Genomic DNA, 25,777 nt, shown 5'->3' with positions numbered 1-25,777 from the left:
AGTGATTTTGGAACCCAAGAAAATAAAGTCTCTCACTGTTTCCCCATCTGTTTGCCATTAAGTGATGGGACCAGTTGCCATGATCTTAGTTTTCTGAATGTTAAGTTTTAAGCCAACTTTTACACTCTCATCTTTCACTTTCATCAGGAGGCTTTTAGTTCCTCTTCACTTTCTGCCATAAGGGTAGTGTCATCTGCATATCTGAGATTATTGATATTTCTCCCGGCAATCTTGATTCCAGCTTGTGCTTCATCCAGCCCAGCCTTTTGTATGATGTACTCTGCATAAAAGTTAAATAAGCAGGGTGTCAATATATAGCCTTGACATACTTCTTTCCCAATTTGGTACCAGTCCATTGTTCCATGTGTGGTTCTAACTATTGCTTCTTGACCTGCATATAGATTTCTCAGGTGGCAGGTAAGGTGGTCTGGTATTCCTATCTCTTTCAGAATTTTCTGCAGTTTATATAAAATATGTATTGTTACTACTATTGTCAATATTATTTAGTTAACTCCAGTAATATCTTCCACATTTAAAAAAAAAGTGTGAGTACAGTATTTTATGGAATCATTTTATATCTTATGACATTTTGTAATGAAGTAAATAACCTCAACTTCTAACCTGCAAACAGAAGTATTCTGTTGTTGTTTAGTCACTAAGTTGTATCTGACTCTTTATGACACCATGGACTGCAGCGTGCTGGGCTTCCCATCCCTTTAGAAACCCTGAAATAGATGATTAGAAAATATCCTTTGTGTGCTGTAAATCTGTGTTTTCAAGCACCCTTGTATTAATTGACCAGGGTTGCATAATAAAATACCATAGATAGGTGGCATAAAATACAAAAAAAAATTATTTCTCACATTTCTAGAGGCTAGAAATCCAAGATCAAGATGCTGGCAGATTTGACTTCTCCTTAGGGCTCTCTCCTTGGCTTACAGACAGCTATCTTCTCTCTGTGTTTTTACATGTCCTTTACTCTGTGCGCACTATTTCCCTGGTAAAAGGTCCTTGAGGTGAAAGTCACTCAGTCATCCGACTCTTTGTGACCCCAGTCCCTAATCCTGTTGGATTAAGAGCCTACCTAAGTGACCTTATTTCAAGCCCTATCTCCAAATACAGCCACATTGGGAGCTGGGTCTGCAACATGTAAGTGTTGGGAGATATAATTCAGTCTGTTAAAATCCATTACTCAGCCCTGGAGAATTATCAAAGCATTTTCTAGGATATATGAACTCTGTATAATGTCTTGTTGGTTCATGTAGAAAACAAAGACTAAGTTCTGAGAGCAGATTTCATGGTTGCACGTGTGCCTTTAAGTTACATTTGGTGGCTCAGGTGGTAAAGAATATGCCTGCAATGCAGGAGACTCAGGTTTGATCCCTGAGCTGGGAAGATACCTGGAGGAGGGCATGGCAACCCACTCCTGTGTTCTTGTGGAGAATTCCATGAAATGGGGAGCCTGACAGGCTACAGTCCTTGAGGTCACAACAGTACAGACACATTTGAGTGACTAACGTTTTCACTCCACTCACTTCATTTTTAGAAAAAACTCAGTACTCATAAAGAACACTTCTGTGACCAGATGTGTCGAGTTTTTCCCACACTGACCTCTCTGAAACCAGCTCAGTATTCTACACTTTAATTCAGTGCCTAACCAGGGTTGCTTCCCTGGTGGATCAGATGGTAAAGAATCTACCTGCAATGTGGGAGACCTGGGTTTGATCCCTGGGTTGGGAAGATCCTCTGGAGGAGGGCAAGGCAACCCACTCTAGTATTCTTCCCTAGAGAATTTCATGGACAGAGGAGCCTGGCAGGCTACAGTTCATGGGATCACAAAGAGCCAGACGTGACTGAGCAACTAAGTACACACAAACAACCGGAGTTAGCTCAGACCCCACAGGGTGAGGACCCAGTCCAACAAGACTGACGCCTCTTTCAGATGCCAATTTGAAGTAGCAGGTTCCCCAGTTACCCCCAACTTCTGCAAATTAGAGGTTCCTACTGCCCTTTCCTTGGATTCTATAATTTGCTAAAGAAGGTCACAGCCCCAAGAAAACAGCTTAAATATCGCCAATTTATTATCAAGGATATTTTAAAAGATATTATTGAATGGTCAGATGAAGAGAGTCATATGTGGTGACCTTTGGTAGAGTCCAGACCCCAGGATCTTTTTTCTCTGTGGAATGAGGCTGTGCCACCTTCTTGGTATGTACATGTGTTCACCACCCCAGAAGCTGTTGGAACCTCATTTGTGGAGGATTTTTATGGGGGCTGCATCACGATAGGCATGATCAATTAACACCTTAATTTCTAGCTCCTTTATTTCTTAAAAACAACAACAACAACAACAACTGGGGAGTGGGGCTTAATGTTCTAAGCTTCTAATCATGACGAAATTAAAAGGCACTTGCTCCTTGGAAGAAAAGCTGTGACAAACCTAGTCAGCATATTAAATAGCAGGGACATCACTTTGCCGACAAAGATCCATCTAGTTAAAGCTATGGTTTCTCCAGTAGTCATGTATGGATGTGAGAGTTGGACCATAAAGAAAGCTGAGCACCAAAGAATTGATGCTTTCGAACTGTGGTATTGGAGAAGACTCTCGAGAGTCCCTTGGACAGCAAGATCAAGCCACTCAATCCTAAAGGAAATCAACCTGAAATATTCCCTGGAAGGACTGATGCTGAAGCTGAGGCTCCAATACTTTGGCCGCCTGATGCAAAGAGCTGACTCATTGGAAAAGACCCTGACACTGGGAAAGATTGAGGGCAAGAAGAGAGGGGGATGACAGAGGATGAGATGATTGGATGGCATCACTGACTCAATGGACATGAGTTTGAGCAAGCTCTGGTAGATAGTTGGCCTTTCTGAGACCAGCCACCATCCAGAAGCCCACTAACAGCCACCTCATTGGAACAAAAGACATTCTTGTCACACAGGACATTTCAAGGGATTTAAGGACTCTGTGTGAAGATCCAGGGCCAAAGATCAAATATTAGAACAGATGATTCTCATAGTATTTCTACTTACAAGGGTTTTAGAACCTCAGTCAGTAACCCAATATATATCTCTTATTATTTCATAGAAATTATTTCAAAGAAAATATTTAAGCATGGTGTGATCCAGACTGCATGTCCAGCAGAGGGGCAGAACACATACTCTGAAATATACTCCTGCCATAAAACACACATGAGCTGGATAAATTACAACCCTAAACATTTAAAGCATACTGAGTCTGTAAGAAAGTACCAGAGATTCACAAAGGCTTCTAGACCAAGGTTGGCTTGCAATCCAAAGGAAGGTGGAGCCTCTCTTGTGAAACGAGAGAAGCAGTTTTCTCAGTGACTGATCTCGGTATACAAGAACTCTTCTGTCACATGCAGACATAGAAATACAATGCTGAGCAGACAAGGCTCCCATTCAAATTATCGTAAAATATGATATATCACAGCCTATTAGGAAAAATATCTTTGAACTATCTATATACTAGGATAAATATGAAAGCTAAATTTAAACTAATGGATGGAATCTTTTTACTTCATTAGCCCAGACTTTTCCATGAACTCTGTTTATTTAATCCTTTGTGTAATCCAAAAATTCCATTTTTCATGCTTATCACATTCCATGGAAAATATAACATTAAAGGGAACCCCCAAACTTTCAAGATTTGCTTATGTTAGTAATATTTTTAAAAGGATAATCCAACTTCGAGTTACCTCATTATTCCCTCACCACAGATCATGTAATCAGTGCATGTAGTTGTTGGGCTCTGCTTTTTGACTGAAAACCAGATAAACTCCTTAGCAGTTTTTGCGTTGTTGTACGCATGCTCAGTCGTGGCCGACTCTTTGGGACCACAGACCGTCAATGCCATGGACTGTAGCCTGCCAGACTCCTCTGTCCATGGAATTTTCCAGGCAAGAATACAGGAATGGATTATTTCCTCCTCCAGGGGAATCTCCACAACCCAGGGATCGAACCCTTGTCTCCTGTGTCTCTTGCGTTGGCAGGTGGGTTTTCCACCACTGAGCCACCAGAGAAACCCCACGTTAAAATCAGATGAACTCAGTCTCTGTGCAGTACAAAAAAAGATAATAAAAATGTTGCATTCAAGAAAGTTAAATGCTTTCAGAAGGCCACATTTTGAATGGAATTGGAGCAGTGCTACGATCATGGAGAATACAAAATGCAGACACCATAACCGTTAAAGTCAAAGTAAGCCAGAATTTATTTGCATTTTTTAATGGGCATGCAGACGGAGGCAGGTGATATTACAGTGTTTATACCAAACCGCATGAGCTGAATGGGCTGAAAGAAACAGTTGGATTATCCGTGTATCAGCATTCTAACCCTATCAGGCTTGTCAGCACTATAATTTCCATCACTTAGTTTAAAATACAGTAGTGGAAAGTGGGAATGTTTGTTTTCTTCTGATGAGTCATATGACTCAGAGCAAAGTTAGGACTTAGAATACTTCAGAAAATGACAGAGTGCTGCAAATTATAGTGGTTTGTTCACAGCTGTATAAATTTATTTTTTCTATAAAGCAGGTACACATTGAGCCGTATTTTCTAGGGTCCAAATTCCTGAAACAGTAATTTTCCGCTCTTCTCTGGTTGCACGAAACCAAGCAACTTCCACGTTTGCCTAACTCCAGTGAAACAATTTTAGAAATGAAAGAATCTTGCTTAACTTTTACTTTTGGACGAAAATTTTCAAATGCAGCAAAACTTGTCTCTACAACATAGACATATGCCTACTTATATCACTGCCTGAGTGCCCTTATATAATATTTAAGGAGTCATTTAAGAAAATAATAAAGGCCATGGGAGTCTATACTTATATTTCCACCAGAATGGCAGACTAGATATTCTGAAATGCCCTTTTGGCATAAAAATATGCGGATGTCGGATAAATTATAACCATAAGCTTTTGAATGCATTACTGAGTTTACAAGAAGGGGGTGAAATCCCCAAGAGTCTCCATACCCTGCTTCTCCCGCAAAACTGTAAACTGATATCCGAGTGGTAAATACATGTGAATCCTGGGGCTGCCCTGAATACAAGGACCTTTGGCAGGAATAAAGACCTTTAATGGAAATTGGACACTAGAACTTAGATCTGGTAGAGGAAAATCTAAATCTGAGGATGCTATATAAATAGAGGATAATTCAAGTGTAAGTTTTAAGCTGTGAACTGTCCTTTTGAAAGAAAGAAAACCAATTCAGAAAACAGCTTATTTTTATAGGCTTCAGATGAGGAAAAAAAATGATGGTGCTAATTTTTCTCTGAGAATTGCTACTTTTCTCAGGAGGGTCTGTGGTTTGAATTTACATTATGTACACAATCAAGGAAATCTCAACTATAAAAATTAACTTAAAATTCTGGCAAATAGGTACACCTCCTGTCAGGAGTAAAGGAATATCCTTTTATAAACATCATCCTCAAGCCAGGCCTTCAAGGTTCATAAGAATTAGGTTTGGACAAATAAAATTTGCCAGTTAAAATATAACAAATATATGAGTAATTATGACCTATTAGAATTATATTACCAAGGACTTTATAGATTGGAATATTAAATGTCAATAAAAATCATTGACATTTATAACTCTGGAAAACTTAAGTAGAAATTTAGATATACTTGAAAAGAGAATTAGTGAGACAGAAAACAGTTTTGAGAAAATTACATATATATGTATTTCCACTAAATAATTGATAAATATACCTTAAAGTACACATAAAACATTAAAACACTTGGCCAGACATTTTTTGAGTTCAAGTATAATAAAGAGCAAAGATTTTAAGGGTGCACGTGTTATCATTTAGTAGGATGTTAACTATAGGTTTAATAAGATGCTTTTCATTTGACCAGGGATTTTCCTTTTGCTCCTAGTTTTCTGCATGATATTTAGAAATCAAATATCTTATGATTTTATGAAATGATTTATCCAAATTTTTGAAAAGGATGATATGCATTTTTATTTATTGTTTAGTATGGTGAATACATTGGTCAATCTTTATTTTAAACAATCTTGTTTAAGATTTTAGAATAAACCTCATTTGCCCATTGTGCTTTTGTTATTTGCTGAATTCTAGTTTTTTATGTTGTAATGCTTTTAAGTCTATATTCAAGACAGATACTTTTTTATAATTTTCTTCCAATTTCTTTATAATTTCTTCATCAGGTTTTATAATCAGTTGCATGATGACTTTATTACATAAGTTATAAATTTTTCTTCTTTCACTATTTCAGAATTTATAAGATTGGTATTCTGTCTTCATAAAATATATAATGGAGTTTACCAATTAAACCAGTCACAACAATATTCTTTAAAGTATAAATTTTAGATATACCACTTTTCTGTATCTTGTTATGTCCATTTGTGTTTTAAAAGTTTTCCATGTTATCTAATTTTAATTTATTAACATGAAGGTTCTAGTGTTTGGATGATAGAAAGTGACATCCTTCTTTCATTCCTCATATTAGTAGATTATTTCATTTCTTTTTGGTTGATCATTCTTGCTAGGTATTAATCAATTTTATGAATCCCCTCAAAGCATTAGGTTTTTATTTTAATGACTTTCTCCATTGTCAGTTTTTCTATTTTACCTATTTCCATTTTCATTTTATTGAATCCTTTTTCCTGCCTTCTATGTGTTTAATTTGCTCTTCTTTTGTAACCTTTTAAGATATAAACTTAAATAATTGACTTCTACTATACATTTCAAAAGAATTAAATAGAAAATACCTTTTAATTTCCCTTGTGTTTTTTTTCTTTGATCTGGGAAATTTAAAGTGGCTGTTTAATTTTCAAGTATTGTGGTATTTTTTAGCTATTTTATTATTTGTGATGTCTATTTTAATACTGCTATGTTAAGAGAGTAAGAACATATACTCCTTAATAATTGCACTCCTTTAATGTTTATTAAGGCTTAAATTCCTGGAGAAGGAAATAGCAACCCACTCCAGTATTCTTGCCTGGGAAATACCATGGCGAGAGGAGCCTGGTGGGCTATATTGCATGGGGTCACAAAGAGTCGGTCATGACTTAACAACTAAACAACAACAACAAAGGCTTGGGTTATCAGCTTGCATGTTCCTTTAAAAAATGTATCCCCTGAAGTTGTGATTAATGTTCTATAAATGTCAATTAGGCAATTTGGCTGATAGTGCTTTTTGCATCATCTATATCATCATTATTTCTGTTTCTCTGTGGTTCTATGTTAAGCAATGACTAAATGATAAGTATTAAAATTATAAAGTGATGGGCATCAAAATATAAAAATTATAGATAATAAAATCTCTGTTGATTGGTCTATTCCTTTCCTTAGTTCTGTCAGTTTTGCCTCATATTTTTTGGAAACATTGTTATTGATTGAATTTAAATTATTTGTAGCTTCCTGTTTCATTGACTTTTATGATTATGAAATTCTTATCTTTATTTTTGGATATGCTGAATGTCTTGAAGTCTAATTCTTTTCAATAGTGTATAGCCATACCAGTTATCTTATGCCTAATGATATCTTGGTCTGTATTTTCCTTCCCATGTATGTATGTTCCACCTGTCCTTTTCTTTTTATTTAAAATGTATTTGTTTAAACAGTATATTACAAGTTTAAGCTTTTAAAAGTCATTGTGTTTAGTACAGCTAGTTCTACTTTTATGTGGTGTACTTAGTATATTTTAGTTAATGTTAGTAATCGATAATGTACTGGCTTAAGTCTACCATCTTAGTATTTTTTTTCTATTTGTCACTTCTATTTTTTGTTTAAAGAGATGGGAATACCAGACCACCTGACCTGCCTCCTGAGAAATGTGCATGCAGGTCAAGAAGCAACAGTTAGAACTGGACATGGAACAATAGACTGGTTCCAAATCGGGAAAGTACATCAAGGCTGTATATTGTCACCCTGCTTATATAACTGAACTGAACTGAACTTCTTTTCTGCCTGTATTTGGATGAATGAATTATTTTTTAGTGCTCCATTTTACTTCTTCTGTTATCTTTTAGTTATAAATCTTTGAGTATATGTCTATGTGTGTGGAGCATTATTCTAAAGAATAAGTATACATGTTACAATAGTATTTCAACAATATCTTATAGTAATAATGGGAAAGATACATAGTAAGGAAAGAAAGTAGGCAAGGAACACAATACTGTATATATAGTTTTATCACTATTTCTCATCACACACACACTAACACACAGAATCCATTTTTAACACATATTTAGGACATACTGAATTTTCCTCTCCATTGCAGATGTGACATAAGTATGATAGGATAAACAGTTTTGAAGTTTTAAAAAACCAGAGAAGAAATTTTAAAGGCTTATCCCAGTCCCCTATTGTATCTTCAATATTCACTTGCTTCCAAGTTCTTAAATTATGAATTTAAGAAGGCAAAGCTTGTACTTTCTATTTATTTCTCTACATCTTGCTTATAGTACCTAGTAGCTAAAATCAGGTAAAACTGCTTGGGAAATTATTAATATGTAAAGCACTAACCCTATGCAAGCTATTAATGAATAATAATTCATTTTGCTCTTTTGGGTAATACAGAATTTGGACAATTGTGATAATCATGGAATTTAAGTGATGAGTACTCTGTGTATCATTTTACTGTGCTTTTTCAGTGTCACAAATGATCAACATTATATATAAAGTAATATTTGTGCCCAACTCAAATCAACTTTAAAATTAACTTAATAAGCAAAACTCACATTTAACAAGAAGACTTTAGTTAAGTTTTATGTGAACTAAAATGATTCATTTCTGAATTCCTTTAATTATCAATCTTCCCTCAAATATTTAAGTTGTGAATAATTTACTAAGAAAAAAGAAATAGCTATTTAGAAATTCATTTATTGTGTCAAATGAAGCTTGCCTGCTGTTGAAAGTATAATGTGAAAATATTCTTTCAATCCTTTCCTTTAATCTCCCCTTAAAAAATTCATAGTGATTGTAATTTTGATTTATAAGAATTGCTACTCTAAGATCTTTATTTGAGCAATGTTTTTCAATCTTTTTTTTTTTAGTTTTTATTTTTAAATTTTAAAATCTTTAATTCTTATTTTCCCAAACATGATCTCTGTCATCCCCATGCACCAGCCCCAAGCATGCTGCATCCTGCGTCAGACATAGACTGGCGATTCAATTCTTACATGATAGTATACATGTTAGAATGTCATTCTCCCAAATCATCCCACCTCTCCCTCTCCCTCTGAGCCCAAAAGTCCGTTATACACATCTGTGTCTCTTTCCCTGTCTTGCATAAAGGGTCGTCATTGCCATCTTCCTAAATTTATTATCCTTTAAAAGTTGATGTCTTTTAACATTCACTGTTACAGTGTTAGTGATACCATACATTATCTTATGCAAAGTGAAATGCTTATCTTTAACCTATTTTTTTGCTCACTTACCACATTCTGTTTTGTTAAATTATCTCTCAGTTGTTACTCAGGTAACAACTGTAATTTATTAATTAAAAATTAGAAATTTTCTTTGCTATTTTCAAGAAAATGGTAGCAATCTACAATATAAAATGAAACTAATAGTATGTATGCTAATGAAAGGAATGTCATCTTTCAGTGTTGTATAACATATTTATAAATATACTTTCAATAAATCTGTACCATTATGTTATTAGACAGATGGTGTATATAACAAACCATGTGTATTATAAAAACATTCACACAGATTCATAACTTTGGCAGGTAATTATCATGAAAGGTAATTTTTATATGGGAAAGTACCATGATGTATTTTTTATTTTATATATATATACATATATATGTATACACACATACATAAAATAAAAATTTACCAGTACATGAAGTAATATATAAATGATAAGAATGACAAAAGTAGATAAACCTTTCTGTGGCTGTTGTCTGTTTCAAATAATATTTTATCCATGTAAATATAATTTTCACCAAATTAGTAAAACATGAAATACAAAGAGTGGTTCTGATAATACCCTAATATTCCATAAATACAGCTTGACAACCTTCCCAGTAAGGAGTCTTGTTATCAGAATTAAGTATATTATTATCATCCTTTATCATATTTTATAACTTATAAAGAGAACTCAAAGTGTTTATAAAGAGCCTTGTGTAACTTTGATTCTATTGAGTGGAGATGATCCAATTTTCCATCTTCTCTGAAAGATCCATTTTATACAACTAAAGATTTTTTAAGATTTTTGTTTTCATTTTAGTTTTAGTTTTCTTTTTAGTTAAACAAAACTCCCAGTTTTTCCATCACTTATTCTTGGTTATCAGTATGACAGATTACAAGCATGGTCTCAGATTTTGTTCTTTAATCGCTGGGAAGATTTGGGAAGATTTGGAGTGGATTCCTTCAATCCTACATTGTAATATTTGGGATATTTGATCATTCAGTTCAATTCAGTTGCTCAGTTGTATCTGACTCTTTGCAACCCCGTGGAATGCAGCATGCCAGGCTTCCCTGTCCATCTCCAACACCCAGATCCTACTCAAACTCATGTCCATTAAGTTGGTGATGCCATCCAACCATCTCATCCTTTGTCGGCCCCTTCTTCTCCTACCTTCAGTCTTTTCCAGCATCAAGATCTTTGCCAGTGAGTCAGTTCTTTGCATCAGGTGGCCAAAGTATTGGAATTTCAGCTTCAGCATCAGTCTTTCCAATGAATATTCAGGACTGATTTCCTTTAGGATTGATTGGTTGGATCTCCTTGCTGTCCAAGGGACTCTCAAGAGTATTCTCCAACACTACAGCTCAAAACCATCAACTCTTCAATGCTCAGCTTTATTTATAGTCCAACTCTCACATCTATACATGACTACTGGAAAAAACATAGCTTTGACTAGACAGACCTTTGTCAGAAAGGTAGTGTCTCTGCTTTTTAATATGCTGTCTAGTTGGTCATAGCTTTTCTACCAAGGAGTAAGCGTCTTTTAATTTCATGGCTGCAGTCACCATCTGCAGTGATTTTGGAGCCCCAAAAAGCAAAGTTTCTCATTGTTTCCATTGTTTCCCCATCTATTTGTCATGAAGTGGTGGGGCTGGATGCCATGATCTTCATTTTCTGAATGTTGAGTTTCAAGCCAGCTTTTTCACTCTCCTCTTTCACTTTCATCAAGAGGTTCTTTAGTTCTTCTTTGCTCTCTGTTATAGGGATGGTGTCATCTGTGTATCTGAGATTATTGATATTTTTAATTTAATGTAATTTGATCATTAAAGTGAAGTCGCTCAGTCGTGTCCGACTCTTAGCGACCCTATGGACTGTAGCCTATCAGGCTCCTCCGTCCATGGAATTTTCCAGGCCAGAGTGCTGGAGTGGATTGCCATTTCCTTCTCCAGGGGATCTTCCATATGTACCTGTGCACTGAAGCAAATAATTAATATGGCTCCATAATGCTGTCTTCTTTAGTGCTGAGGTATTTTTTCAGAGAAAACTGTTTCTCTGTATGAGTAGCTCTTCTGCACAGCCAAATATTCAGTCTTCAAGGAGCCAAGTGGGTCCAGATTAGCTGTGTAAGAGAACAGCTTTTGTTTCATAGACTCATCATTTGCAACTAAAAAGGAGAGGAGATACTTAGGATAGAGCAAGTTTTCTTTCGTATACAAATAGTGCTGCCCCTAGCAGCTGAATTGCAGACTTCTCTAAAGGCAAAGTGACAAGCAGATGCTTCTTAGAGTATTCAGTGAGCCGGGCTCACCCAACAAAGGTATTACCTTGCTAAGGAGAGAACTTGCAAAATGGCAAGTACTCTGTCCACTCTATGTGGAAAAGAGAGTTTTCTTTCACTGATTCTTTACAATTTCTATCAGCATATCAACAGAAATTAGGTGCAGTGTTCAACAATCTGAGACTTTCTAGTCGATGCAATAAGTATGCATGTAAAGCATGTAATACAAATTCTTTGGGTTGATCTGTGGATTACTCTGCAAATACAGTTAGCTCAAAGTTGTAAAATAGCTTTGGAAATAAAACAGTTCATAACATTTGTAATATATTCTTCATATAATATATTCCATAATTCCTCATGTGTATCCAGAATCTTTTATTTCAATCAGACTTATAGAAGGAGCTGTGGATGCCGGTTCTTCCTGACAGAAATGCCCGCTCTTTATGCAAAGGCTGGGGCGGGGCAATAAAACCCATCTCTAAACTTTACATGGAATATGTAAGCCTAAATATTCAGAAAAGATCAATCAGCACTTAGGTTTCCTGAACTGCTTTATGAAACCCACAGGAGTGTCTGGAAAGAAAGTGAATTTGAAGGGCCATTGAACATAGACCATTTTCCAATTACAGGCACACCTGTGCTGCATAGCTTTCTGCTGATCTGTTGTGAGCATTTTACAGAGTGGTTTCATAGTCCTTCAAATTCCTCATTCTTCAGTCCAAAATGGTCTGAGGGTGTTGCTGGCAGGCTTGGACTTATCAGAGACTTCTCTCTGAGATAATTTGATGCCCTACCCACAGTGTAAATTGTTTGGCGTGGTTGAGTCTCAGATGCCACCCATTGACACTCTAATTAACAGCCTCAGTGCATTGGCTTCTGGGGAAAAAAGGAGTTGTTTTCTTTCAGTTAGTGAGAACCAATTGCTGGAAAAAGCAATGACTCAGCTCATTGCGGTGAAACTATTTACATGGGCAAGAAAGGCTGCTGCAGACTTATAAAAATCTTGCTGCAGATACTTTTTTTTCTTTCCTCATGAAACTGTGGTTCAGGTGGAGTCATGCATTTTCAAACTTTTTTTTTTAACATCTATTACTTGAAATAAACATGTGCTTTGCTGCCAGAGGATCTGAACAACAATTACCTTAATTATTTCTGTTTACCCTTGGAGTATCCAAAACCGCAGATTGAGAGCTGTTGGGCTTTTAAACACCCCCTTTCTATGCAGTTAGTAAACAGTAAAGGATGAATATAAACTGTATCTGTATTTATGTGGTGGTTTCAAAAAACCCACATTTTTGAGTTGCAGCTTCAGCATTTTTTAAATCCTTCCAACTGTATTTTGGATATCTCCTCTGGAGAAAAAATGTTAATGAAATAGCATAGCTTTTTTCTAAAGCTTAAACTACATTTTGGAATCTTTTCCAGCATCACTGTTGCTGTTGCTCAATATTTCCAAGGAAGAATATCCTATAAGTAGTGAGACACAAGACAAAAATAATATGTCTGAGGCTCTTTATAGATGTGATTAAGAAAAGGCACACACTACCCTTCTTATGTTTTGTTGGGCAAGTTTGTGCCTTTATGCTCTTGACTATCACATTAAAGGAAATATTTCAGCGCTAAAGGTGGTGCCTTCTTTTGACTCCCTAAATTCACTTAGAGTCTAATTGTTTTTTCTTCAGCAGTATTTAAGTTCACTGTAAAAAAAAAAAAAGCAAAATTTAATAACTTACCATCAAGTATTTTGTTTAAAAAGTCACATTGCAGAAAAAAAAATAAAGATGTCTGTCATCATACCAATAAAGCACCAGTGGTAAAGCCTGAAAATGCAAAGTGCATTTTCCACTAGCAATGGAAACAGTGGTCAGGGAACACCAGGGTACACTTCCCCTTGTGAAATGAAAACCAAAATGGAGTTGGGATTGCTAAGAGAGCTCTCTAAGTAGAGCCAAGAGGACATTAAGGCTGTGTTACTCGTGTACTTGTTAGCCGAAAGAGAACCTGACTCTTGACCTGATGAAGGCATCAAGAATATCCAGCAGGTTCTTGTGACAGTCTCACTACTTATCAGACCCCTATCCTAAACTTACGGCCCCTTAAGGACAGATGTTTCCTGACTCACATCAGAGTCGATCACAATTCTTATTAGGTATCTGTTGACAACCTCATGGTTTTTTGTCTGTGTAAGCAAGCCCCTGACTCTTTCTCATCCCTGGAATACTCTTTTGAGGTAACCTGAATCTTTGTCTCCTGAATTGAGACACCTTATAAACTCTCCTCTTATTGGCAACCTCCTGCATCATTTGGGGGAGAGAGTGTGGCACTCTAAGAGATAATTAAATGTTACTTTTAGAATCAGATTAATAACAAGCCTCATATTAACATTGGCTGTACCATTAAAGTTGCTGTGTATCTGAGGATGCAATTCCTTTTTGTGTCTTAGTTCCTCATCTACAACATAGAAATATTACAAAAATATGTGCCTACCTCTGGTAAGGGAATACTGTAAGCCTAACTCTTTTCACATTGTATCAGTTTCCATATGTATGAAGGTGTCCTGAAGGTAAATAGACTCTTGGGTACCACTATTAATTCTTACAGCCATTTCAGTGAATATATTGAGGTAGTAATTTATTTGTTGGCCTTTTAGCTGAGGATAGTGGGGGAGTCTAAAGACTTCTCAGGTTATAGCAACAACTTTAGAAATAGCTGTAAATAGTGTTTAGCTCATCACTAGTCAACACTAGGTCTATAAAAGTTGGAGTGATTCTGACTATTTGTATAAATTTCAGGTATATATCCTATAAAAAGTTTTGAAATTATCCATACTTTTTCCTCTCTCTCTCTTAGTCATCCTTTTCCCAACAACATAAAAAGAGGTTGAATAAGAATTAAGTTATTTATAAAACCAATGGGAATAGGCTTGTTAATAATATCTAGAGGCACCTTTGTGATAGTGGTAGAATGCTTTGGATTGTACTCTTCATTTCACCTGACATAGCATTCTCTCTCTTGGTTTCTTATGTATTTTTTCTAAGCAATTAAAACTGTACCAGTTCTTAATTTAGCTCACTCTACAATTGAATATATTAAGGTTAAATCTGTGTTCTTTACAATGATCGTAATCTTGTAGGAAATGTCTTGCATAAAAGGAATTATTTTAAGTAATACTTGCTAATGAGCTTTACTTCATTTTTATTCATTTACAGTTGACATTAGATACTCAGAAGGGGGAGAAAACATACTTGTCCTTGTCATATAGCAAAACAAGGACATTCAGAGATCTAATGCAGGAATATTGTATCTACCTGTCAAGAAAACAGCAACTAAAGTGTTCATTGCTTCCTGGGGGGTCTTCAGTCAGTGAGGTTCTGTTTTAGAAACAGTTGTAGGTAGAAACAGCTAATGGCAAGCCCTATACAGTATCATGTACAAACTCAGAATTCAGGACGTTTTGTTGTTAACAATAGCTAACACAAGGCACTGTCACTCAAAGTACATTTAGGGACTTCTTGGTGGTCCAGTGGTTAAGATACACCTTCCCATGCAGGGGTACAGATTTGATCCCTAATTGGGAAAGTAAAATCTCACATGCCTCCCAGCCCCCAAAAAACAAAACATAAAACAGGTACAACATTGTAAAAAATTCATAAAGGCTTTAAAAATGGTCCACATCAAAAAAAAAAAAAAGCTTTAAAGTACATTTAAAGTAATTTCTGATGATCCATTGGCAAAATCACTCTCCGGGAAATATGTAAAGTAATGTGCCCTCTAATAGGGAGACCTTAAAACCAACACACTGCATGAGCCTCTTGACCAATCACAGAAATAATCTCACTGTCATTCACAATGGCTTTAAAATAGAGATAGTTTGTTAAGGCATTGCAGCTCTTTGAATGCCAGTTTTATAAAAGCCTTACCTGGTCTCTCTTGCTGATGTAGATCTATAATAGACTGAAACTTCCTGGAGTTCAGTTAAGTACTGAATTATCCCAGGGCCAATTTATTAGGACTCTGTTTTAAATGCACCACAGGAAGCTAAGGCTGACTTCAAAAAAATCTTTGATTCTTAGGACCCTGGAAAATAGAATCCGGTTATCGCAGGTTTTCTCACTATTATACCCCAAAGACAAATGCATGTTTATTAAACTTGGGAGCTTTTCCTTTCAGACTTTGCATAATCAGGCTAGTATCCATAGAGCCTGTGCACATATTTGGCGGTAAAACAACACTAGGTTGGCAGGGACCTCTCTAAGGAGATTTTGGTTTGGACAGGAAGGACGCAGATTCTGTCTGCCATACTGGTCACTGATCATGTTTGTTCGTTTGTTTTTTAACAGTGTTTTGCCCTATTATATTGCAGATGCTGTATCATCATACAAGTGGTTTGAGGGAATGCTGACTTCCAGTAAAAGTAATGCTGATTTTATTAGCGGTATGTACCTAAAGTATATTTTAAATTCTTCTACTTTTGTAACTGTGATTTTGAAGGATCACTACAGAGATCCAGGGAGGGAAATGGGAGTCATTTCAGAGAGAAGAAGCAGCACAAAGAAAAGTCAAACTTGTTGAGGTTCAATCTGTTGTTTGAGAAATGAAATTTTCATTCTACAGTACTGAAATATCACATGATAACATTTAAATTTAAACATTTAGTGACACAGATGGATTCAAAAACACAAGCCAAATCATTAGATTCTCACAAGGTATTTGCTAGAAATTTATAAGAAGCATAGAAACCCTTCTATCCATGGGAAACGTGGGGTCAGCTACATTTCTGTGTTTGCTTCCAAGACGGTTGACTTTCTTACAGATTTGATCTAACTGGGTTAACCAAGCAGAGTAGAAAGACTGCTGACGTGCACACAACACATGAAAACTGGTATTGTTATGAACTTGGTGTAAACAGGACTAAGGAAACAGGGATTTTAGTCCCTGCTTCAAAATTTTCAAGTTTTCAATTTTGAAAATATTATCTCTGTATTTCAAGGTGTAACACAAATGAAAATCTGAAACTGTATGTCAGAAGGAACTAGAATGTGTTTTTTGGAAATACTGTACAGATTTTTGACTAGGTCCTAGGGGAAAAAAAGAAAAAGAAATTACTTTCAATATGCAGTATAGATACTTGGAGCCCTGGATTCAAATGATAGGCTCATGATGAATAGATATTTGGGGACAGCTCAGAAGTCCCTTGGCTTTAAAATTCCTTGATACTGTACTTAACCTTTAGAACTTTCCAAAAGCATACTGCACTCAAGTTGCTCCCTTGAAAATTTCCATTTTGAAAACAAAGTCTAGAATTACAGAGAAAATTATGACCCAGTGCCCATGTCCAAAATGTATGTACGTGGCTTCTGAAGAAGGGAAGCTCATGGGAGAGGAGTGCTGACTAGAAGCAGAGGTGAGCTGAGGAGCTGGACTTGAAAATCTACCTCTCTTGCAAGCTGGAGGACATACCTTTTCCATTGAGGAGTATCCATATGATTTTCATTTTGTAATCATTGCCTCATATTTCCTGTCTGCATATATTCATTTTCTGAATGCAAATTTTTATTGTGGAGGTTCTCCTTGATTTAGAATTTTGTTTTACTCAATCAAAATTTGTTCTCTCAGAGAATAGATATTGGTGAGTTTCGCACTCTTGAGAGACACTGTAAATCTCAATTTATGGGCCCTTTGAGCAAGGGACTGGTCAAAGGCAATTTATGAAGTAAGACAGCCAAAGGGAAATTTTAGTCCAGACTTCTTTTTAACAAATTAGAAAGTAGATGTTTAGGTGTTTATTCTAGATCAGTTAGCTTGAGAATTTATAGAACTAGAACTTAAGCCCCTCCTACCACCTGTTTAGTTTCATCCCTTGAAATCAATTACAGTTTATGTGGATTTCTTTGATATTGCTTAAATTTACAGAAAATTCAAACCATTACTGATGATCTATCCTAAAGGCAGCATGTTTCTTTTTTTCTTTTTTCAAATCTTAAAGCATATGTTTGACTTTTAAAACCATTACTAAAGGTCCATAAATTAGAGAAATCTCAATTCTCATTTACCCCAGACTATGCAGTGTATTGTGACTCCAAATTGGGGACATACAATTAAAGGTAAAATTTTGTGTTTCAAGAGATTTTCAGGTATCAGCTAAAGCTCATGGAATGTAAAAGCTCTTTAAAAAATGAATGATAGAAAAAAAAAATGAATGATAGGAAGCCACTCATGTGTCCATCAAGAAATGAATGGACTGAAAAATACAATATATATTTATGCAATGGAATATTTTTCAGTCTTAAAAAGGGAGGAAATTCTGATATTATGCTACAACATGGATTGTTGTACATTGAGACTGTTGTGCTAGTTGAAGTAAGCCAGTCACAAAAAGACAAATACTGTATGATCTCACTCATATGAAGTTTATTGGGTAGTGAAATTCATAGAGACAGAAAGTAGAATGGTAGTTCCAGGGGCTGGAGGAAAGGAGAAACGGAGAGTCTTAGTTTTGCAAGATAAAAGCTTTCTGGAGATTGATTGTACAGCAGTGTGAGTTTACTTACCACTACTGAACTATACATGTTAAAATGATTAAGATGGTAGATTTATGTTATGTACATTTTACCTCAATTAATAATTAAAAAAACAAATAAACATAAAAACAAAACAAGAAACATTAGATAAAAGTAAACAAAATAATCCTAAAGGAAAACTCAAGTCTGATGGTGAGAAAAAAACTGAAGTACAAGTTTTTTTTTTAATTTTGCTTGATGTGTTTTTCAAAGAAGAGATAGTTAGCAAGCATGCCCATTGAAAGAAAATAGAGAAACTGGAGCTAATGGCACAGTGATATCTATTTATCGATTTTATTCACTTATATGTTTGTTTTTTATTAAGAAATTATTTCCATTTGAATGTAAAGAGTCAACATAGTTCACAGGTTAAAATCCAAAGTTTACTCTGACTGTTTGAATCCTAGCTCAACTATTTAGTGATCACTACCCTTGGACATGTTACCTTATCTCACAGTGCTTAGATTTCTCATAATGTGGGAGTGATTATACTGCTTGTCCCAGAGAGTTGTTGCAAGGACTAAAAAAAATTAAATATATACTGTCAAGGCTATGGTTTTTCCAGTGGTCATCTATGGATGTGAGAGTTGGACTATAAAGAAAGCTGAGCACAGAAGAATTGATGCTTTTGAACTGTGGTGTTGGAGAAGACTCTTGAGAGTCCCTTGGACTGCAAGGAGATCCAACCAGTCCATTCTAAAGGAGATCAGTCCTGGGTGTTCATTGGAAGGACTGATGTTGAAGCTGCAACTCCAATACTTTGACTACCTCGTGTGAAGACCTGGCTCATTGGAAAAGTCCCTGATGCTGGGAAAGATTGAGGGCAGGAGGAGAAGGGGATGACAGAGGATGAGATGGTTGGATGGCATCACCGACACAATGGACATGGGTTTGGGTGGACTCCGGGAGTTGGTAATGGACAGGGAGGCCTGGCGTGCAGTAGTTCATGGGGTTGCAAAGAATTGGACACGACTGAATGACTGAACTGAACTGAACTGCACATAGGAGCATTTAAAATCTGATACTTGATAAATATACAGTATATGCTATATTTAAAATATTAAAATAGATACAAATTTAGAAAATAATTACCAGTTAATATAGTACTCAATTATTAGTAGAAATAATGATCAAAATAATGCTTTTGTTCATTTTGTCATCTAAAATCTCTCTCCTGTCAGAAAATTTCAACAGATCATTCCAAAATAGAAAGCCCAGAGATAAATCCACACACATATGGACACCTTATCTTTGACAAAGGAGGCAAGAATATACAATGGAGTAAAGACAATCTCTTTAACAAGTGGTGCTGGGAAAACTGGTCAACCACTTGTAAAAGAACGAAACTAGATCACTTTCTAACACCGCACACAAAAATAAACTCAAAATGGATTAAAGATCTAAATGTAAGATCAGAAACTATAAAACTCCTAGAGGAGAACATAGGCAAAACACTCTCAGACATAAATCACAGCAGGATCCTCTATGATCCACCTCCCAGAATGCTGGGAATAAAAGCAAAAATAAACAAATGGGATCTAATTAAAATTAAAAGCTTCTGCACAACAAAGGAAAATATAAGCAAGGTGAAAAGACAGCCATCTGAATGGGAGAAAATAATAGCAAATGAAGCAACTGACAAACAACTAATCTCAAAAATATACAAGCAACTTCTGCAGCTCAACTCCAGAAAATAAACGACCCAATCAAAAATGGGCCAAAGAACTAAATAGACATTTCTCCAAAGAAGACATACGGATGGCTAACAAACACATGAAAAGATGCTCAACATCACTCATTATTAGAGAAATGCAAATCAAAACCACAATGAGGTACCACTTCACACCAGTCAGAATGGCTGCGATCCAAAAATCTGCAAGCAATAAATGCTGGAGAGGGTGTGGAGAAAAGGAACCCTCCTACACTGTTGGTGGGAATGCAAACTAGTACAGCCACTATGGAGAACAGTGTGGAGATTCCTTAAAAAATTGCAAATAGAACTACCTTATGACCCAGCAATCCCACTTCTGGGCATACACACCGAGGAAACCAGAATTGAAAGAGACACATGTACCCCAATGTTCATCGCAGCACTGTTTATAATAGCCAGGACATGGAAACAACCTAGATGTCCATCAGCAGATGAATGGATAAGAAAGCTGTGGTACATATACACAATGGAGTATTACTCAGCCGTTAAAAAGAATTCATTTGAATCAGTTCTGATGAGATGGATGAAACTGGAGCCGATTATACAGAGTGAAGTAAGCCAGAAAGAAAAACACCAATACAGTATACTAACACATATATATGGAATTTAGGAAGATGGCAATGACGACCCTGTATGCAAGACAGGGAAAGAGACACAGATGTGTATAACGGACTTTTTGGACTCAGAGGGAGAGGGAGAGGGTGGGATGATTTGGGAGAATGACATTCTAACATGTATACTATCATGTGAATTGAATCGCCAGTCTATGTCTGACGCAGGATGCAGCATGCTTGGGGCTGGTGCATGGGGATGACCCAGAAAGATGTTCTGGGGAGGGAGGTGGGAGGGGGGTTCATGTTTGGGAATGCATGTAAGAATTAAAGATTTTAAAATTTAAAAAATAAAAAACTAAAAATTAAAAAATAAAATAAAATAAAATAAAATCTCTCTCCTGTCAGAAAATTTCAACAGATCATTCCAATGTTTTTGCATTTTCTTCTTTTTTTTTATAATGACACTACTATACAATGTTTACCATTGAAAGAAAGAGAAGAAAGAAGTAGGGAATTCACATTTATTATCAGGAATACTGGGCTGAGGAACAACGATTACATTTCTATTGTTAGGTGTCAAATGCTGGAATCACAGTGACGATCGAATGATTGATTGGTTAGTAGTGCTCATGTTTAGTTTTGTTTTTTATGCCTTAGAATCAAATATCAGCAAGTGGTTTAGATTCAATAGTGATGATACTATGTCATTAAAATGATTCAAGTAACATGAATAGGAATATTGCATGTCACATTTAAGATGAGTTCACTGTTAAGAGTGGGCAGTGTATTTTGAATAATGTATTACAGATGTGCCTTCAGCAATATGTAAGAAATTAGAACACAATCATTAGTCAAATTTAATAGGATCACTTGTATAATTAATATTAGTACAAAGAACATATAATAGCAAGAAGAAGAAAAAATTCCTAAGAAATGCATCTGAAACATCTTTCACATATGATCAAGTAAATGTTGGGGAAGCTATAGTAAAATCCTTGAGATAGAGGTTAATCCATATCAACCAATGAATCAGTCATTCAGGGGAGTTTATCATTAAAACCTTGAAATTAAACATATGTTGAGACCATTATTACATTCATAATGTTAAAACTTTAACTATTTCAAAATTTAATTCTTCACATTAGACTTGTGCCTCAAAATAAGGATCATAAAATATTACAGACTGCTGAATTCATCCTTCAGCAGTGATCTCTAATTTTCCACCAAAACAAAACCCCACCAGCAAAAACCAAAACCCAATGTAAATGAGGCTAGATTTAAATTGTTTTTAGTAATATAAAATGCTTTAGAAAATATATTACTAGATTGCAGTTGTTAAAGTCCCTATTAAAAATTGATATCTCTCCAAACTTTACAGATCTCCAAATGGTGAGTCCATGAACTCTTAGAAGGCTAGGATCGTATTTATAGTAATAGAGAACCTAATTGAAAGAATGGCAGCCTTAACTGGTTTTTATTCATTCAGTTCAGTTCAGTCGCTCAGTCCTGTCCGACTATTTGGGACCCCGTGAACTGCAGCACGCCAGGCCTCCCTGTCCATCACCGACTCCCAGAGTTCACCCAAACTCATGTTCTTCGAGTTGGTGATGCCATCCAGCCATCTTATCCTCTGTTGTCCCCTTCTCCTCCTGCCCCTAATCCTTCCAAGCATCAGAGTCTTTTCCAATGAGTCAACTCTTCGCATGAGGTGGCCAAAGTATTGGAGTTTCAGTTTTAGCATCAGTCCTTCCAAAGAGCACCCAGGACTGATCTCCTTTAGAATGGACTGGTTGGATCTCCTTGCAGTCCAACGGACTCTCAAGAGTCTTCTCCAACACCACAGTTTAAAAGCATCAATTCTTCAGCTCTCAGCCTTCTTCACAGTCCAACTCTCACATCCGTACATGACCACTGGAAAAGCCATAGCCTTGACTAGACGGAACTTAGTTGGCAAAGTAATGTCTCTGCTTTTGAATATGCTATCTAGGTTGGTCATAACTTTCCTTCCAAGGAGTAAGCATCTTTTAATTTTATGGCTGTAGTCACCATCTGCAGTGATTTAGAGATATATGTAATTGATTGTTACTTAAAAGTCAAGGGGAATGAGTTTGAGAAACACATAAAGTGACCTGGCTCCTATTGACTACAGGAGGAACCAATCATAGTATGAAATCTTCATAAATCCTTATAGATCTTCATATAACATCTTCATGTAACTCAGTGGTGAAATTCATAAGGAAAATATATTGAAATTGCCCAGCTCTATTCTTGTCTAGTTTTCTGGGTGTGGCTGGCTCATTCAGAGATGGGTAAGTTGTGAACATGTGGAATAGCTTGGGCAAACCTTCCTGATCGGACTTCTGCTGTCAAGAGGAGTTTATGTTGTTGAGTACATCATGCTGGTGAGATAGGGAGCTCTCACACTATCAGGTGATACCTAAACGGAACTTTGACTTTTTGTTCCAAAGCTTTCTAGTATACAGCATGACAAACAATGAGGATGATTTAACCGTCTCCCAACTCCCAGTGTGCACTGCACATTGTCACCAAGCCAGTCTGGAAACCCTGCTTCAATCTTTTCATTCTCTTGCTGAAAGACTTCAGGGGTTCATCATTTATAATAGATTTCTTGGTAGTGTAGTTGAGGCCCTGCACACCAACCTATTTAATAAGCTTATCTCTTGCTATCCACCTATTAAAAGCCTTCATTTCAAGTAATCATTTACCAGCCTTCAAATATGATTATGTATTTTCTTTGCTCATATGTCTTAGATACCATGAATTTGGCCCATTTTTTTAATCCAAAAAAATTCCTTAATTATCTTTCGAAATGAATCAAGCCTGTATTTCTCCATAAGAAACAGAATCTACAGTGAATTTCATTCCCTTTTTAATTCCTGAAGCTTTTATTGTTCATTTTCCCTTAGCTTATTCATTCCTGCACTGGTAACACTGTGTTTAATTTTCCCATTCTTCTTAAGCATTTCAGCAATTTAATAGATATATGCCCACTTTTCCTTAGTTTTCCTTACCCACACATATGTATAATGTATATAATATATATATGTATATATAGGTACTACATGCAGGACTATACATATATATATATAGCCTATATATGTATAGACTATAGACATATATACATATATATATAGACTATATATGTATAGTCCTGCATGTAGTACCTATTACAATGTGTTTCCTTCATTAAACACTTAACAAATATGTGCTGATTGATTGATCTATAAATATGTCATAAACCTACAAAAGATAATTTTGGGCAATGAAGAATTGGTTTATCTGGTGGAGGCAAAAAATCATAGGTCTAAACCAACTCTTTCCCCTAGCAACCAGTAATGCTGAAAAAATGGTAACCACGCTAGGTAACCCAATGAATAGACTCAACACATGCTTAGAACACCATTACACAAGACTAGATACTTTTTGAAAGACTGTCTATATCCAAACTCAAAGCACATCAAATTAGTCACCATGAGGAAAATCAGAACTTGGATGGCTTTCTCTTAATTTATAATTTAACATTATTTTTACCTTGGATCGCTACGGTGGCAGAAAAGTGAAGGCGTGATAATCAATACTTTAGTTCAGTCACTCAGTCATGTCTGACTCTTTGCGACCCCATGGACTGCAGCATGCCAGGCTTCCCTGTCCATCACCAACTGCTGGATCCTACTCAAACTCATGTCCATCAAGTGGGTAATGCCATCCAACCATCTCATCCTCTGTCGTCCCCTGCTCTTCCCGCCTCCAATCTTTCCCAGCATCAGGGCCTTTACCAGTGTGTCAGTTATTTGCATCAGGTGGTCAAAGTATTGGAGTTTCAGCTTCAGCATAAGTCCTTCCAATGAATATTCAGGACTGATTTCTTTTAGGATGTACTGGTTGGATCTCGTTGTAGCCCAAGGGACTCTCAAGAGTCTTCTCCAACACCACAGTTCACAAGCATCAATTCTTTGGCACTCAGCTTTCCTTATAGTCCAGTTCTCGCATCTATACATGACTACTGGTAAAACCATAGCTTTGACTAGATGGACGTTTATTGGTAAAGTAATGTCTCTGCTTTTTAATATGCTGTCTAGGTTGATCATAGCTTTTCTTCCAAGGAAAAAGTGTCTTTTAATTTTATGGCTGCAGTCACCATCTGCAGTGATTTTGGAGCCCCCCAGAAATAAAAGTCTCTCAGTGTTTCCATTCTTCCTCATCTACTTAACTATGAAGTGATGAGACCAGATGCTATGATCTTAATTTTCTGAATGTTGAGTTTTAACTCAACTTTTTCACTCTCCTCTTTCACTTTCATCAAGAGACTCTTTAGTTCTTCACTTTCTGCCATAAGGGTTGTGTCATCTGAGGTGTCTGTAGCTGAGGTTATTGATATTTCTCCCAGCAGCCTCGATTCTAGCTTGTGCTTCATCCAGCCTGTAATTTTGGATGATGTACCCTGCATATAAGTTAAATAAGCAGGGGGACAATATATAGTCTTGACATACTTCTTTTCCTATTTGGAACCCGTCTATTCCATGTCTAGTTCTGTTGCCACTTGACCTGCATACAGATTTCTCAGGAGGCAGGTCAGGTGGTCTGATATTTCCATCTCTTTAAGAATTTTCCACAGTTTGTTTTGATCCACACAGTCAAAGCTTTTGGCATAGTCAACAAAGCAGAAGTAGATGTTTTTCTGGAACTCTCTTGCTTTTTCGGTGATCCAACAAATGTTGACAATTTGATCTCCGGTTCCTCTGCCTTTTCTAAATCCAGCTTGAACATCTGGAATTTTGCGGTTCATGTACTGTTGAAGCCTGGCTTGGAGAATTTTGAGTACTACTTTGCTGCAATATTACTATGCTAAAGTATTACTTTGCTAAAGCATTACTATGCTAAAATACATAACCCGACCCCAAATCTGGTCAAGAGACTAGACTTTTATGGTTGTTTTCTACATCCTTTTTAAAATAATATGAACAGTTACAGAACTAGTATATATATTCCTTTTCAGTAAATTTCCAAGTAGAGAGAATGGACGTGGCCCACGAAATTGTGAACTTAGTGACTGATGGGTGTTTCTCAGTGTTATGTGTGTTTGGCAGGAATATACTGTATCAGGAAAATTATTTGATCTTATCAGTAGCTCTGACAGAAAGAAATGAAAAGGAGGGAGGAAAAGCAAAAAGAAGGAAAATCTTAAAAAGGAAGGAAAGAAGGAAACATGAAAGAAATCGTAAAACAGATAAATTTTCTGTTTCAATATGAAACA

The 25,777-nt window shown here is 36.2% G+C and overlaps 1 long non-coding RNA gene across 1 annotated transcript in view; it reads left to right on the top strand.

Moving 5' to 3' along the window:
• Positions 1-25,777, top strand: part of LOC132658698 (uncharacterized) — a 727,669-nt gene that overhangs the window by 364,842 nt on the left and 337,050 nt on the right. The window contains exon 5 of the long non-coding RNA XR_009598629.1: positions 16,041-16,112. This is a non-coding gene — a long non-coding RNA (uncharacterized LOC132658698). The remainder of the gene's footprint in view (positions 1-16,040; positions 16,113-25,777) is intronic.

This window comes from Ovis aries, chromosome 26 (genome assembly GCF_016772045.2).
Source record: "Ovis aries strain OAR_USU_Benz2616 breed Rambouillet chromosome 26, ARS-UI_Ramb_v3.0, whole genome shotgun sequence".
Classification (NCBI taxonomy): Eukaryota; Metazoa; Chordata; class Mammalia; order Artiodactyla; family Bovidae; genus Ovis; species Ovis aries.
The sequence above is the reverse complement of the archived record's forward strand: the minus strand, read 5'-3'. Positions and strand labels throughout refer to the sequence as shown.